Raw genomic sequence first — 17802 nt, forward strand, 5'->3', positions numbered from 1 at the left:
TATCTGCAGTTTTAAAATGCAGGATTTATTTTTTTAACACCAGAGGGAGCTGTAGTACAATAAACCCATAAAATCTTGGTTTTATTTTTAAGCATACACTGCATGTACTACTAGTGCATTCCATGACATAGACTGTACTCATTCTGGATTATTATAACTGTACCAGCACACAACATTACTGCTTTTTTTTTCCTTTTGTGGGTCTGTACTTTAAAGGATTAATTTTTCAAAAGCCCAAGCAACAGATGAGCCACGCAAAATGATAGTCCCTAAAGTGTACAGAGGATGCATATCTTGATTCAGCATAATTTTGCAATAGTGACATTATTCTGCAGCATGAGAAAGAGGAAAAGTAGCAGAATCTACTGTTTACTGTTGATTGTCTGTTTTGAAACTTTAAGTATAGTTAAAAACATCAACAAAAAACTGTCTTTCAGGAAAACATGTAACTGATTACAGAAGCTATAGCCATTTATTCAAGTACTTAAAATTCTATTTTCAGGTCAGGGAAAACAGTAGTAAATTTGGAACAAAGAAAGTCAGTCTGTATGCACAACATGTCAACTTTTGTTAGACAAGAGGCAGCATGATCTAGTGGACCGAGAACATTTAGGTCTGGACGAGCACTCTACCCTGAATAAGCCACACCTTAAGTGGTGAGATGTAGCTTCTAGCACTTATGATTATGAAGATTACCTTCCAATCCTGAACAGAGTGTACAATGATGCAGTACTGCCTTCTTAAGTCTGCAGGCAAACAGCTCCAATGCCTCTGCTACAGCAGTGTGTGCAGTGGTCAGTGTCATGTCCCTCTTCAGTGCTACTATTCAGAACTGTCTGGGAAGCTCAAAACTTACAAAAATCAGGTCAAGTTCACTCTATTATTTAGAAAAAACTATGAACTGCATTGGGGAAAGCACTGAAACCATTCACTGGGTAGGACCACCAATCAAAACAGAGGCTGGGTGGGAGGAAGAACAGCAAAAACAACCCCTTCACAATATCTAGAAAGATGTGAGGGTGAGTAGTGGAGATGAGATGAACGTGTGCGCAATAGTCAAAAGGCTCGATAAAGGGGACCTAAAGAAAAATTCTCCAGGCAGTCCAAAGTCTGAGAAAGAGAGAGAAAATGCTCCTCCTTTCCAACAGCCCTAAAGGAGCTAAGGTACTTAAAATTTGATCAGATACCTACCTGCCCAAAGCTGATAAGAAAGATGAGCTGCTGACAGGAATTCTAGCAGTTCAGAAATGCCATGGTACGAATAGGTGTCAAGTTAGTTTCTCAAGTTTCAAGACTGCAATGCTGGCTGACCAGGTGCCAGCTCATACTAACGCCCCTAGGCTTCACTGAACACTGACAAATCATAGAACCATAGAGTTGGAAGGGACCTCAGGAGGTCATCTAGTCCAACCCCCTGCTCAAAGCAGGGCTAACCAGGACTAACCTCAGCTAAATAATCCCAGCCGGGCTTTGTCAAGCCGCAGCTTAAAAACCTCCCAAAATGAAGATTTCACCACCTCCCTAGGGAACCCATTCCAGAGCTTCACCACTCTACTAGTGAAAAACTTTTTCTTAATGTCCAATCTAAACCTCCCCCACTGCAACTTGAGACTGTTACTCCTTGTTCTGTTATCTGCCACCACTGAGAACAGCCTAGCTCCATCCTCCCTGGAACCCTCTTTCAGGTAGTTAAAGACTGCTATCAAATCCCCCCTCATTCTTCTCTTCTGCAGATTAAACAAGCCTAGTTCCCTCAGCCTCTCCTCATAAGTCTTGTGCTCCAGTCCCCTAATCATTTTTGTTGTCCTCCGCTGGACTCTCTCCAACTTCTCCACATCCTTTTTGTAGTGGGGGGCCCAAAACTGGACATAATACTCCAAATGCAGCCTCACTAGCTACAAACTACATAGCTGGAAATCAGTCTGGTTCATCTGTGTGCTTCACACTGTTAAAATAGATGTTAAGTTGATAAGAATATGTGTAGCATTTCGACTTGATGAAATGCTTGCAGGATGCTGTATATATTGATCTCACTTATAACATCTGTAACCAATGATATAAAGTTATACTGAGTGTTTGCATTGTAAACACAATTGCGTAACTCACCAAACAGGACAGAAGTAGTAATTAGTGTGAAGTGCTGATTATGCACACAAAAAGGCCCACTGAAACCAAATGAGCCATTATGAAACAAATGACAAAGACTTTGTTCATTGCTTCCCTCCCACATCTATGAAGCGGGGACTTGTGAATGAACTCATCTTATCAGCTTGAGCTCTAAGGGAAAGGAATAAAAATGCCAGACAAGAAGGGACTGTATCACCATGCTGCTTGGAATTCAGAAAGGGCAATATTTCTAAGCATAAGCAAGGGATCCCCAAGCTGCTTAGTTTGAGTTAGCCCTAAAGGACATACAAAGCTTGCATATACAGCAGCTACTATCAGTTTTTGGAACCCTACGATTGTAACTTATTTGTGTGTGTGTGTTTACCTGCTTTAATCTTGTAACTAACTCTCTCATTTCTTTTTCTTAGTAAATAAATCTTTAGTTAGCCTTATAGGATTGGCTACAAGTATTATCTTTGATTTGAGGTACAATTGACCTAGGATAGGTGATTGGTTCTATGGAACTAGGAGTAACTTGCATATTCTTGTGATTATTGGTGTACACGGGATCATCTATCACAGAGGCAAACTTGCCTGGTGGCAAGATAAACTGGAGTATCCAAGAGGACAGTCTGTGAGTGCTTGAGGAGTTCACACTCAGTGCTTGGTTGTTGAAATCTAAATCTAAACTCACAATCAGTTTGGGGTTTGTGCCCCACTTCTTAACAGTCTGCCCTGAGGTCAGCACTCACGATTGTGAGCTACTCCAGAAAGCTTGACATTGACCACATCCACATTTATTTATTTTAATTTATATAGTGGCTATAACATCTAAGTACATTTGCCAATTATGTTAAACACAGCGCTTGATTCTCATTTACATTAAGATCCCTTTACACTGCTCTGATGAGAAACATTTATGCTCACTCTAAGGCCATTTTACATTGACAGAACAATGTAAAGAGGCACTGGAATAAATGACAATCAGACCTACAATAACTGAAATTAACAAAAGAAAACAACCCTATAAATCAATTCACCGCTAAAAATATAAATATAAAATGACGACTATCACTGTGTAACAATATAAACTGAGCCAATCGCTTGATCAGTAAAATCAAATAATCACAAAATTATAGAAATACAGGGATGTAAAGGATCTCAAGAAGTCATCTAATCTAGTCCCTTAGGCTGAGCCAGAATCAGGTATACCTAGAACATCCCTGAGAGGTGTTTATCTAACCTGTTCTTTAAAACCCTCCAGTGATGGGATTCCACATCCTCCATTGGAAGCCTATTCCAGTGCTTAATATCCTTCGAGTTAGAAAGTTTTTCTTAATATCTAACCTAAATCTCCCTTCCTGCAGATTAAGCCAATTACTTCCTGTCCTACCTTCAGAGGACATGGAGATCAATTGATTATGTCCTCTTTATAATAACCCTTAAGCATACTCTCCATTATTCAAATTATTAATGAAACATTGAATAGTATCAGACTGAGGAGAGACCCCATGGGACCCCACCGATATGTCCTTCCAATTCACAGTGAACTACTGATAACTACTCTGAGTACAGTCTTTCAACCAGTTGTGCACCCTCTTATAATAATTTAATTTAGATCACATTTCCCTGGTTTGTTTATGAGAATGTCATGTGGAACTATGTTAAATCCCTTACTAAAATCAACATATAACATGTTCTCAGCTTCCCCCTTTCCAAGAGGACAGTAATCCTGTCAGTGAAGGAAATTAAATTGGTTTGGTGTGGTTTGTTCTGGACAAATTCATGTTGATTCTTACTTATAACCCTATAATCTTCTAGGTGCTTATAAAGCAGTCAGTTTGTAATTTGTTGCAGTATCTTTTTAGGTATCAAAGTTAGACTGACTGATCTATAATTCCCTGGGTACTCTTTGATCGCCTTTTTAAAGATAGACAGTATGTTTGCCCTTCTCCAGTCATCTTGGGCCTCACCGATCCTCCAAGAGTTCTCAAAGATAATCGTTAATTGTTCTTAGATTGCATCTCCTAATTCCTTTAGCACACCCTAATTCCTTTCGTACACCCTAGGATGAATTTCATTCTGCCAACCTGAACACATCTGATTTATCTAAATATTTTTTAATTCGTTCTTTCCCTATTCTGGCTTGTGTTCCTTGTCTCTTGTTAATATTAACTGTGTTAAGTATCTGGTCACAATTAGCCTTTTTAGTGAAGACTGAAGCAAAAGAGCCGTTAACCAATTCAACCTTCTTGATGTCATCTATTATTAGCTCTCCTTCTCTGATTCTCATTAGACAGAGAAAAAGAAAATAATCTGAAGCTCCCACTGCCTAAAGCAAAGTGAGCCATCAAGACAACGAGTACCAGAAGCACACAGCCTTGCTTGCATCACCGAGATATGGTTCACTGTCACCTCCAGGTCTACTCCAGCACAGCTAGTCCCCATAGGATACTCTATGCATCACAATCCAAGATAGACCCCAGAATGCACAAGAAAAAAAGAAGAGAAGAGGCAGAGTTACAGTTCTGTTCCCCTCCTAATTCTGATACAGAAGATGTTCCACCCCAGAAACTAAAACATCTGAATGCATCTATATGATCTGTGAGACAAAGGACAAGAGAAACCTAGGACTCCTAGTGGTGTACAGACTTTCTGATGAAAACCCAGTTGACCTCCTTTATGAATTTACAGAAATGCTACAAAGTATAGTACTGGAATCCCCCTACTGTGATCCCAACCACCACACAGACAATGCAAATAATACAAAAGTACTCGACCTCATGGCTTACATGGAAACCATGGAATTCTTGCAGGCAGTCTCTGGACCAACACAGACAGCCTGACGTATGCTTAATTTTATCTTCAGCCTAAGAGTGGATATTGGATATATCACTAACATGCCAGTCTTCTAGTCTCACCATTATCTCATGTAGGCAAAGAGTAGAGCCTTTCCTTCTTCTCATCAAAGCTGATCTACCCCTGAAAACTCCTGTCCTTTGTAGGTTTCATCTCACACAAATACCAGGCCAAGGCACTAATAAATTAGTACAACAGTACAATCAGTCACCTGATGCTCACTACCGCAAACACTTGACCACAAGCTGCCCATTCCTCCCCACGCCAACCGAGATGATCACCCAGGATTCACAGACAAACTACAGGAGAAAAATCGTGAAGTCAGAATGCCAGTGACACAAAAAACATGATGAATCCCTCCACCAGCATCAAACAACTCTTATAGAACAATGCCTCTACAGTAAAGGAGGGAAAATGACCCTTATACTTCTTCACAATCAATGCGAAGAATCGTGACCAACAGAGCTATTTTGCCTAATGAATTGCCTTATCAATCCTAATTGCATAGCACAGGCATCAGACTCAAGGATCAACCAGTGTAAAGAATTGAATGCACCCTTTTCTGGTAAGAACAGCCAAATATATATGGAACTAATTGGAAAAGAAAATTCCACCCCATCTGAGTTTGGCCCCATCACACATGCTGAAGCTCAAGAAAACCTGAAAAATATTACAGCCACAACCCGTGAATCAGATCCATGCGCCTCCTAGTTGGTAAAAGCCAGCAGAGAGCAACTATGGCTACTACTAATGGAAATAGTCAATGCCAAACTCCTTGAAAAACGTAACAGTTCATCCAATCCTCAAAAAAGCCATCACTCAACTCGGAAGACATCTCCAACTACCATTCTGTCTCCAACCTCCCTTCCTGGGCAAAATAACTGAAGAAGTAGTAATAATAAGCTCCAGCAATGTGACATTGGCCAACACCCTTAGGCCTCACAATCAGAATTCAGACCAGGGCATAGCAGAGAAGCTGTAGTAACACTATCATATCCTATTTACAGCCATGGACAAAGGTAAAATATCCATGCTCATACTGCAGGTCCTCTCTGCAGCCTTTGAACAATGGACCACAAGATTCTGCTAAACCACATATAGGATACAGGAGGAGTAGATGGCTCAGCACTACAGTGGCTCCAGTTGTTCCTCTCAAGCAACAACTCAGTGATAGACAGCTGTTCCTCTTCTTCAAGGTTCTTATCTGCTGACTCCTTCATGCATACATAATATTCCCTCTTCAATATCTACATGAGACCACTGGGAGAGAGAGTGAGATTCATCTGCCAACCACTTCGGCTGATGACACTCAACTATGCGTCTTATTCTCAACAGATACAACCACCACCACCACTTCTAACATTTCGGAATTCCTAGAAGAAATCAGTTCTTGGCTGAAAAGCAGCTGGATCAAACTGAGCCCACACAAGACTGATATGATGTTGGTCAGAAAGGGGAAACACTTTGAAGAATTAGCTCAGACACTGTCTCCACCTTCCACTGAAGGCATACAGCCTCCTTTCATCTAAGTGATAAGAAGCATAAGGGTCTTGTTGAACTCCTTACTTGGATAACCAGGTAAAATCAGTACCTAAAAATGCCTTCTTTCACTTCCATTTTGCTAGGAAACTTTGTCTATCCTTCTTGGACCAAGACCTTACCACAATGATCCATGTATTTGTCACGCCCAGGTTAAATTACTATAATTCACTGTATCTGAAGATGACTGTGAAGACAATACACAGGCTCCAGAGGACAAAATGTGTTTGCTTACCTTCTCCCGAGTTTAGTCTGCTATGAGCACATCAGAATTGCGCTAAAGTCCCACCACTGGTTCCTATTCAGCTTCCAATTCTAGATTAGGATTTTGGTCTTAATTTTCAAAGCGATTAATGGATTATGACTCAGCTACATTAAATGTCAAATTCTAATCTATGAACCAACATGACAGCTAAGACAATGCAGATCACAAAGCCCAGGACAAACCAGGTGAGAACTTGGGATAAAGCATTCTTAGCAGAGGAAATCCAGCTTTGAAGCAAACTACCAGAGGAGATCAAATGAATCCAAAGTCATTAGGAAATGCTGCAGAACCTCTGTACAGTCTTGTCCACCATAAGAATGACACTAACAACAGTCTACCAACAAAATCTAAAAGAAATCAAAACCAACAATTGTACCCTAAGCAGAGTTTTCACTCTGAAAAGGGGAAAGTGACAGAAACTCCATGAAGTTCATTAGGGACTATCCCTACTGATTTTACATGGAAGATGTTAAGATATTATGGTACTAGGCAGTAGTAGTCTAAAACCTTAAGATACATTGTGATCCTTTCTACTTTGGAAACAAAATGTGATGGGAGGTACTAAATACCATTCAAATAGCTGTTCAAGTAGCGATACTGCCTCCTTTTTATTAGCTGATATCAGTTTTTTATATTTTGCACACATGTAAAGATGCTAGGTTTTATATGATTATACAGAAATTTGTTCATATGGTATTACTGACAATCACACATGAAATTATTTTTCTACAGAAATCCCACAGATCACCCAAAATTAATCATTAGACAACTGAAATGTCACATTTATTTGTTTGAAAAAAATATTATGTGGCAAGGGATAAGAATATTTCTTTCTTTGACAGTTTTTTTTTTTGATTTAAACTGATTCTCTCTCTGTTACACAATTTTAAATGATCATACTGGAGGATTATTATGTCTAGGGTGTTTTTCCTTATTTTTAAAGATATAATAATAGCATTGGCTATTGAAATATTTAAGAGTATATGCAAATGATAGTATTAATAGACATTTTCAAACTTTCTTACCATTTAATTGATCACAGGTAAGGAAAAGTTATTTAGCTTGCAATTTTGCTATTTCAAAGATATCGTTTCACAAGGTTCTCATTCTTGGGCATCAAGCCTCCAGCAATAGATTGATGAGAACTCCCAAAATCAGAGAATTTGTGAGCTGAACCAAACACACTGCAGGAATTTTATCATTAGCTTTAGGAATTCCACCTGGTCTGATGATGGAGGCATGAGCCCCAACACTGAGAATAGTATGATGATGGCTTCTTGAAGAATAGTTATTAGTTTACATACTGTATCCCAAATCTGACTTATCTTACTCATATGAGTTGTCCTGTTGAATTTAATTGAATTATTCACTTAAATGAGGCAAAAAACCCTTGGCTTTTTATTAAGGACTAAAAATGTTATAGCTAGATATTTTCCTGGGCTGTAAATATTACAATCTCTGTAACAACATTTTCCCCTTTTTTAACTGAATGTCAGTTTGTGATAACTCTATATTGTATTTTTAATTTCTTAAAAACTAAGTTTTAACAAATACAAAATGAGACAGACACTTTATTTTTTATTTGCAAGAGGATGGTATGCAATTCTGCTCATATTTTATTGCACTATAACTGCATGAATTTTATTACTGTCCTATACATTGTTCAGATAGAATTTCATTAATGAGTTTAAGAATTTATATTTACACATTAATAAAAGACTTAATTATAGCTTCTTGAAATCTGCAGCTGTTTCAGCTAGAGAAATGCTTCCATGATATCTCTGATCTATGGCCAAATCATATTTCTGTCAGTCTAAAGAAATATTTAGCCTGGTGTTTTCAAGTTTTGATGCAAAGCTTGAGATTAAGAAGGTATTTTCCTTCATACACATTCCTTCTCCTCTACCCCTTCACCTTCTACATATCTTTATGGCAAAACTGAATAAGAACTGACAGGAAAATATCCCTTCTCTCTTTCAGCTATTTTTCAATACTTGTAAGTATCAGGTGATAGCTGTGACCACTGGATAAAAATGTTGATTCTCTTTCCTTCTTGGAGCTCAAAACAGGTCTTTGTCACAAGGGATTTGTTTTGAAAACAAATGCATTATTATTTTTGGACACAAATGCTAATGAATGTGGGGTGGTTGGGGAAGGGGCAGTTTAATAAAATTCAAGATCTTAGCAGAAACAGTAAAGTACTGTAAATTAATAACGGGGGTGAGTTATGTTTTCAGTTTACAATATTTAAAAAACAGACTAGTCAGAGCAAAAATAATATAGTCCTATTATGCATTAAGCAACTTTTGACAAAACATAACCACAAATTACCATAATTTTAATTTACATTGGGAATGTCTCTTGAGAACTATGGAGAAGGCATACCCTACTGCTTGCACAGAAGTAGGGTGATGCAAGTGTCTTCCAGAACCTTTCCCCCACACGTTGGATAGCAGAGGGCAGGTCCTACCCTAGAGTACTAAACTCTATAACAGCTACACAGTAGGTGCTGATGCCATTGACACTGTACCATTTAAGTTCTCACAATACATTCACTCAATCAAAACTATTTACCCAAACAAAAATTTTAGGGTGTGTCAGAAAATCATTTTATTAGTACCATATGCATGGTGTGAAAAATACACCCACATCTAATAGTTTGCAGTGGCAGTGAATTTTAAAAGACCTACAATTTATTATTGTAAAATTTGAAAAAGACAACTGTCATGCTGGCTGGATAAGGGGGGACCTTGAGGTATATTTAGGCGCTCTGATTATTCCCTTTTACACCAGTCTCGCATTGGGGGGGTCACGATGGCTGGATTGGGAGGGGAGCATTTATGATCTTGTTTGACATCAGTATGTCAAAATCATAATAATTCATGTAAGATATACCATGTCATGTACTGTTAGAAAGGCTATAATGTGATAAGTAAGATGAGAATGTTTATGTTCATGTGTTATATGTGTAATGGCAGTTATAAATATGTTCAGTATATCAGTATTTCAAATTGTGCTGTCTGAGTGGCACCTCAGACAGGATGGCTGCAGAACAATAGGCTGCTTAATGGCCCTTTAAGACATTCCTAGGTGCAAGGGGCCCAGGGGGAGAAGCCAGGGATATACCTGATGAGTCACCAATACTTGCCCATGTGACTTTGGACTACATTTAGGTTCCTGTGAAATTCCACAAGCAGCATGGCAAGGACAGAGGGTATATAAAGCAGAAGCCTCGGAATCCATTTTGTCTTCAATCCTGTTCAGCTTTCAGCAACCTATCTACCTCTGGACCAAGTCATCTGCAACTGAAGCTGTGAAACAAAGGCCTGAGACCCATTCAGGTACTGGATGTATACCAGAGGGACTATACAAGCCTGCAACCCCACAATTCTTCTAGAAACCTGATGTATATGGACTTTCAAATCATTTGTATGTATCTGACTGCTTTAATCCTTTAACATTTCTCTTATTGTTTGTTCTTTCTTTGTATAATAAACCTTTAGTTTTAGTTACTAAAGATTGGCTGGCAGCGTGGTATTTTGGGTAAGATCCAAACCTATATTGATCTGGTACTGTGGCTGATTGGGAAACCTGACTTCAATGTCACCCACCAGGGCTGGGAGAATCTGCTCTCCTTTTACAGCCTGCCCTGACCTTGGCATTTTCAGGTGGCTACCCCAGGCAAGGGAGGGTCACAACAACATTGAATTAGCAATGCTAATCACTGTTCCCTTATAGCCAGAGGATGCAATAGCCACTTCTCTTATGCTAAGAGACTCTAATATAATAACAGGAACTTCTGCAGTTTATAAATAAACTAATTTAATTCAATCCAATTTAGTTTTCTAAATTGCCCTCAGTTAGATGGATTCGTGCTAGATGGAGAAAAACCATCACATTCATACTGCCAGTCACTTAGGATAGATAGCCAATATGGTAACTCCTGTAGTGTTAAACAGTATCTTCCAAGAGGAAGATTCTTCACAATATATAACTGTGTTACTCAACAGTAGGGACTGCGCACAATTTCAATTCAAAATGATATTTCCCAAACCCATTTAGAATTGATAGCAGGTTTTTGGACTAGTACCTCCCTGGATTCAATTTCTATGTGCAATAGAATCCACCGCAACAGCATTGCCAAGCCTGACCTTTCAAAAAACATGAGTCAGGCTCCAAAAAAAACTATAAGAAAAAAAAAAAAATTTTTTTAATGAATTTTTTTTATTTGGACTTCTGGGTTTTAAGCCTTCAATGCTCACATCTTCAAGCTTTTCTCCACAACCATATGGGCTAAAAACTCACTTTAAAAAAAAGTACATGCTAATCTCTGCTTTCAATCACTTGACTCCAGGAGCTGGAGCGTTAAGAAAATGCATAAATTTTTGTCAGACTCACAATAAAATTGCAAGAGTTGGCAACAATATGTGACCTGTCCATCACAACAGTGTTTTCTCCCCAGCCACAAAGCATTCCTCCAACTTCCTCTACTTCTCTTCCATCCATCTCACTACCTACTATCAGATTCCTGCCTATAGTGAACTTTGTCACCCTGGTGTAAGCTGCAGATTTAAAATTGGCCTATAGACTCTAGAGTCTTTTCCCACATTCTTAGATTTTGCAGTTATTTTGCAACTTCCCACAAATTTTGTTTATACTATACTGTAGGTCTACTTAATCCTGAATGAAGCTTTATTCACGCAGACCCCATCCACATGGAGTCTTATTGAAATCAGTGGGCTTCCACATGGGAACAGGAGTCTCCCATCATGGATCAGCTTGCAGGAATTGGGCCTAAATCTAGGAGCAAAAGTGCATACAAAATAAGTTGTAACCTTTCTGAAGTTCACTAAATATTAGTTCACCGAATGTTTCAGAAACAAAACATCAATCACTTTATAAGAGAACAAGTCATTCTTACTTCAGAACAGATTTCCTTGCCAAAATATCTTTACAGAATTTGGGAATAACCTTTCAATATGATTAAGCATGGACCTGAATTCCAATACACCAGTTTAATCAAAAGTAGATGTTCTGTCTGCAGTGTATTTTTCACAGTAAATTGTGGTGACAACTGCAATTAATAAGATATAGCGAAAAAGAAATATGTAAGTATTATAGTCTGTTTTGTGATTTTATGACAATGACTTTTTTTTGCTACTAAAATCCAGCTGCAATAAACAAATAAATACATGAGACATATTTATTGCTCTTATATTGCTCTAGTTGGGCTTCAGCAGAATACCATTTCCAGTCATTGGGTTGTTTGTCAAATACTAAGATTAGATATTTGCTATACACCTACTTATTGTGAATTTTCATTGAAAATTTGTGTATTCTGCCTCTTAAAAGAGACCCAGTTATAATTCACAGAAGATCATTCTCATTTTCCTCATACTTTTACAGTCAAGCTATATTAATGACCTATAAAATACTGTAGTATAGTAAGAATTATTAATCACATTAAAATATAGCTATGTAAAATACTAAAAGTAAACATTTAAAATACATAAAAATTACAAACATATTCCATTTGGGAGTTAGGAATGTCACTTGGCCAATATTTAGTTGACTAATTTAAAATAAAAAAAGACTTGACACCTTGGTGAAATAAAACAAAAGTTTTTTAAATAAATAAAAGTAACAATACAGGGCAGATAGAAGAGTGACACATTCTTTGAATGCTTCCATAAATCAGGTTTGAATCAATGCGAGAAGCAGCTGAATCTCTCAGGAAATCATCACTACAAGAAAACTAACACAATGCAAAAAAAAAAATTAATTTTGTAAATCATGTAAGTTCTTACAATGCTATCACCAGACTGTGTGTCCTGTAACTGTTCTCATACCCAGGTAGTCAAGCCTTTCTACAGTGGGAATTTCAGCCACTGGTGTAACTGCAGCGATACAAACTCTTACTGTAGACTAGAAAAACTGCCATAAGCACTTATTTGTGTCAGTGCAGCTTTGACTCTACACCAGGGCTTCGTCTACACTTAACTACATTGATCTGGGGTGTGAAAAAAACATATCTTGACCACCATAGATAGCTATGCTAACAAAATCCTCAGTGGAGTGCTTCTGTTGACACAGCTAACATAGTTCAGGGAGGTGGAGCTCTTACACTGTCTGGCCCCATGGATCTCAAACCTGGGTGTCTAGGTGTCCTCTTACTCCAATCCTTCACCTAGCAGCTTACAGACAGCACCTGGGACCAGGGTCTATGAAGCCCAAGTATGGCACAAGCCCTGCCCCATGCTCTGATTAAGAGACCTCCAAAGCGCCTGACTGGGCCACAGCCGCTATTTAAGCCAGAGGAGGAAAGAGGAAGTTGTCTGTACAAATAGGCTTTACCTGAGCAAGGACTGCTAGTCTAGTGTTTACCTGTTCCAGCCTTCTGATCCTGGCTGCCTGGTACCCTATCTTAGCCAGATTCTTGGTAACTGCCTCTTAGTTTCTCTTTATTCTGATCTCTAGGTGTTCCAGCCCAGCCTAATCCTTGGTAATTGGCTTCTGGACCCTTGGCCTATGCCTGATACTAGGCCAGGCTGCCCATGCCCTGGCCCCAACGTACACCAACAACAAAATTTCTTCTGTAGTGTAGACATAGCTTAGGGGGTTGCAGTAGTGTAGCTACACCAATGACTGACCATCAATGGCTATAATAAAAGCAAACTCCAGGGCAGTTAAGGAGTCAGATACTAAGATCTAGATAGAAAACTCACTAAGAAAATTACTCAGGCAATCGATCCCATAGATTGTTATTGTAGAATAGCGACATTTTCACTGTGGTCCAAAATTCCCATCTCACTTACTTATGCTGAACATTACATATTGTCCTTGTGTCTTTCAAATCCTTCCTTAAAACTCATTTCTCCCACAAGGTTCTTGTCCTTGTATCTTATAGTTTTATACTGCTTCTCATCACTGTATTAGCTGAGCACATCTTGTTCTCCCTCCCCAAACTCCATGTCATCCCTTTAACATGATGGAAAGAGAGAAGACAAAGTTTAATATGGTGCTACAAGACATGCTGACCACAATTATTTGCTCAGCCACTTGTTTTTGCTGAATGCCATTTTTATCCTTTTTCTACGGATCTATTTATTGCATAAGCTCCTAGAAACAAGGACCTTGACTTGTAAAGCACCTATATTATTGTAGGCACCACAGCCAAATTCACCTCGGTGCTGCTGCATAGCCTGGCCCAGGGAGAAGGAATAGGAAAACTCAATTCTCAGGCAGATGGAAGGGGGGGTAGTTCAGACCCTTAATTTGCACATAGCTTCCCAATGTCCCCACAGGCCTAGCAGCAGCCAGGATATAACTGGGAAGCAAGAGCAGCCCCGAAGGTCCACTTTGTGGGTGGAACCATACTATGGCTTAGATTGAAAGCTCTTTGGAGCAGAGATTGTCCTTCTGTTCTGTGTTTGCAGAGTGCCTCGCACAAGAGGGTCCTGGTCCATGACTTAGGCACCTAAGTGACATGGTAATACAAATAATACTAATCTGCATACCATTGTTTAAGCTGGTGCAAAAGGACTGCAAACTGTCTGCCAACGCGACCCATCATCAATAAAAGGCTGCGCTGGGTGGCTGTTACCGTAGAAGGAGGAGGAGTGAATAGTGCAAACAGCGGACTGCAGCAGGCAGAAGCCAAGAGACCCTCTGCACTTCATCCTCCTGGCTCACTGCAGCACTAGGGCTGCGCCAAAAGGGAGGTGAACCAGGCCGGGTTCTCGGTTGAGACACCCAACGGCTTGTCTGCACAAACCTCCGTACGGCGCCGGGCCCAGTCCGCCCCGCCCCGCCCCGCCCGGGGCTAGAGGCTGCCCAGGGGAGGGGTTGAGGCTCCCGAGTTTCCTGCCCACGGCGGAGGCGGTTAACACCAAGCGAACCGTGCAGGGCTCCCCTTCCCCCGCCCCCTGGGAAATGCCTGGAGCCGGGCGCCCCGGCGCGGACACAGGGTTTGCGGAGACGGCGTCTCGCGGCTCCCGCCCCTGGCTGCAGGGGGCCCCCGCCAGCTACCGCCCGTTATCAACGGTCTCCCCGCAACCCTATTAGCCGCGGGGGGCGGGGCGGGGCAGCGGCTGTTACCTCCGAGCTGGGGCAGGGCGGGGGGCTCCTCCTCCGCCACGCCAGGCTGAACCCGCTGCCGCCGCCATCTTACCGCTAACGCGCACGCGCGCCTGGTGGCGGCCCGGAGCTCAGAGCCTGAGGAGCCGCCGCCGCCGCCTCGCGCGCGTGTCGTTGTGTTCGGCTGCGGGCGGGGGGCGGCGCGCGCTCGCTCGCTCTGTGTCTCAGCCGGCCGGGGGGGACTTGCCACGCCCCCTCCCCCAACGCCCCCCAGGAGGGGCGAGCGAGGTGGTAACCCACCGTCCAGCCCCGTCCCCAGAGGGGAGACCCCACCCACTCACCCACGCACTGTCCCCCGCAGGGGTTTCCCCACCCGTTCTCCGTCCCCGCTCGAGAGGGGAGACGCTGTTGCCAGAGATCCGCGTGCATTACTTCAACACTGTTCTCTGGTGGCCGGACAGGTGTGCTAAGCAGTGTCAATAGCTGAATGCTCAGGCCCTGCAGTGCAGGAGAAAAGACTCATGGACTCTAAGGTCGGATGGGACCAATATGAGCATCTAGTCCAGTGGTTCCCAACCTGTGGGCCACTTTCAAAGTGGCCGGCTGTGACCCTCCTTGCTGCAGCCAAGGGATGGGAGATCAGTGCTCCCCTTCCCCGGCTGGTGTCCCTGCTGGAGTCAGGGAGGGGAGCACTGATCTCCCATCCCCCTGGCTGCAGAAGGGAGCCACTGCCTAGGACCCAGGTGGAGCTCAGGGGGCTACAGGATGCATGTGGTTTCACTGCTGCAGCCAGGGGGACAGGAGAGCCTCCTCCTTGAACTCCTTCCCTCTGGCTGAGGGGGAGAGAGGGGGCTGTTGCTACCAGAGAAAGGTGGCCCTTTCCAGTAGTAAAAATTGTATCTGGACCTTGAGCCTAAAAGGTTGGGAACCACTGATCTAGTCTGACCTGCACAACACAGGCCACAGAACCTCACCCACCCACTCCTGTTACAGACCCCTAACCTACGACTGAGTTATTGAAGTAGTCAAATCATGATTTAAAGACTTCACTAGCAAGTGACTGTGCCCCATGCTACTGAGGAAGGTGAACTCCCCCACTCCAGGTTTTAGCCAGCTGCAGGACTAATATGGTCCCCAATGATTTCTATGCTGCCATCTCTCAATACCAGCTCTAAAGGTAACTAGATCACAACTTGTTACTGATGAACCAATGTCCCTCCCTTCAAATCTCCAGAGAAAGGGAAACACTGTCACACAAGCAAGAAAATCACCCCACTACAAACGCGCCATTCGCCACTGACTGTCTCCAACATGTGCAAAGAAAATTCCAGTTTTTCTGACTATTTTACATAGGGTATCCAAGCTGATTGTGTAAAAAATAATTACTGATTTCTAAAGCACATACAATAGTGTGTGGAGGAGTTTCTTCCCCACCTCAGCCTCCAGAGGGAAACTATCAAATATAAGCAAAATCACCCTTCCAAGTCTCCTGGAAGGGGAGAGTCTGAGAGGCAGTGTGCAGCCACATTAATAAATCTGTGGTGAGAGGCAGAAAGGTTTCAGTCCTACAGGCATGCTGTTGAGCTTATAAAAGGAATAAACTATGGGGCGAACAGTGTGTGTGTGTGGGGGGGATTTGTCAATATCACCTTCGCCCCATGACTGGACCTGTGTTTTTAAGGTCACATCTACACAATACGAACAAAACTATTTACAACACCCTTGTCTCCTGATTCAAGCACAATATTCATTCCATTTTGGCTTCTGGTGTGCTTCATTAACCCAACTAAAGTCTTGATATGATGGTGTTCCTGGGTCAGGACTGACTGTTGTAAGTAGGTCTCTTAGGCCTAGTCTATGCTGACAATGTAGGGCAATGGAATGCAGCTTACGTCAACCACATAAAATACGCGTCTCCACTGACATGTCAGTTCCACCAACCTAAATGGTGGTAAAATTCGACTTAATAAAACCACCTCCACAAGCAGTGTAGCACTGAAGTTGAATTGCATGGGTTGAATGAGCGTCAATGTAGGCAGAGCACAAGTAAATCAACGTCATTGGCCTCCAGGAGGTATCCCATAATGCTCTGTTGTGACCACTCTGGACATTCGCACTCTGCTGTACCGTGTCTACATGGACAGGAAACAGCCCCTCCCCTGAAGCCTTGGAAAATTTTGAATTCCCATTTCCTGTTTGGTCAGGGCAGAGACAGCTTTGTAGCTGAACTGCTCATGGCAATTGCACGCCCCAAACGTGCTCCAGCATGGAGTTGACCTGAGGTCTTGGCTCTCATCAGCCTGTGGGATGAAGAGTCTGTTCTGGCTCAGCTCGGAGCCAGCAAAAGCAATTTGGATATCTACAAAAAGATATCACGTGGTATGGTGGAGAAGGGCCACAACAGGGATGCGCAGCAGTGCCATGTTAGAACCAAAGAGGTGAGGCAGGCATATCAGAAAACTAGGAAGGCAAACAGTCATTTCCACCTCTGTTACCCTCAGGAGACTGATATCAAACATCGTCACCTCGGGAAGATGGTGCAAGTTTACAGCACCTGAACAATATAGTCACTAGGTACTATTTCCCTGCCATGGATGGTGTCTGGGGCCCCAACACAATTCCTACCCATGACATTGTTGTCATGGGTGTTAGGCATCCAGGAACTGGTGTGCCTATATTTTCTCCAGGGACACTTCACCCACACCCTCCTCCAATCCCTTTGGACCACCTCCTCCCAAACCGGTCTTTGGGATGGTAAAGGGGATTCCAATGATCCTGTTCCTTGGTTAAATGTGGACTGGGCAGTTTAATGCTACGGAGACTTCCCTATAATGGATGCAAGGGCCCCTTACCATGGACTGAAAGGCCACTCCGACCTGTGCAATAGGTATAGAGTGGTATGTGGGTCTGGCTTTGCCTTGTGAATATGAAGGGGAGTTCTTTTTACACTGTAACAT

The 17802-nt window shown here is 41.9% G+C and overlaps 1 protein-coding gene across 3 annotated transcripts in view; it reads right to left on the minus strand.

Moving 5' to 3' along the window:
* The window catches only part of TCEANC (transcription elongation factor A N-terminal and central domain containing), a 31385-nt gene extending 16388 nt beyond the window's left edge, over positions 1-14997 (minus strand). The window contains exon 1 of one of the 3 annotated variants that reach the window (XM_067566164.1): positions 14867-14997. The gene's annotated coding sequence lies outside the window, so the exon portion shown is untranslated. Of the gene's footprint in view, positions 1-13153; positions 13173-13584; positions 13602-14866 lie in introns of those variants that run through there. The other 2 variants (XM_067566165.1, XM_067566166.1) reach the window with 2 other exon arrangements.
* Positions 14998-17802: the final 2805 nt, after the last annotated feature.

This window comes from Emydura macquarii, unplaced genomic scaffold, assembly GCF_026122565.2.
Source record: "Emydura macquarii macquarii isolate MOO-44397 ecotype Brisbane River unplaced genomic scaffold, CSIRO-AGI_Emac_v2 contig_2734, whole genome shotgun sequence".
Classification (NCBI taxonomy): Eukaryota; Metazoa; Chordata; order Testudines; family Chelidae; genus Emydura; species Emydura macquarii.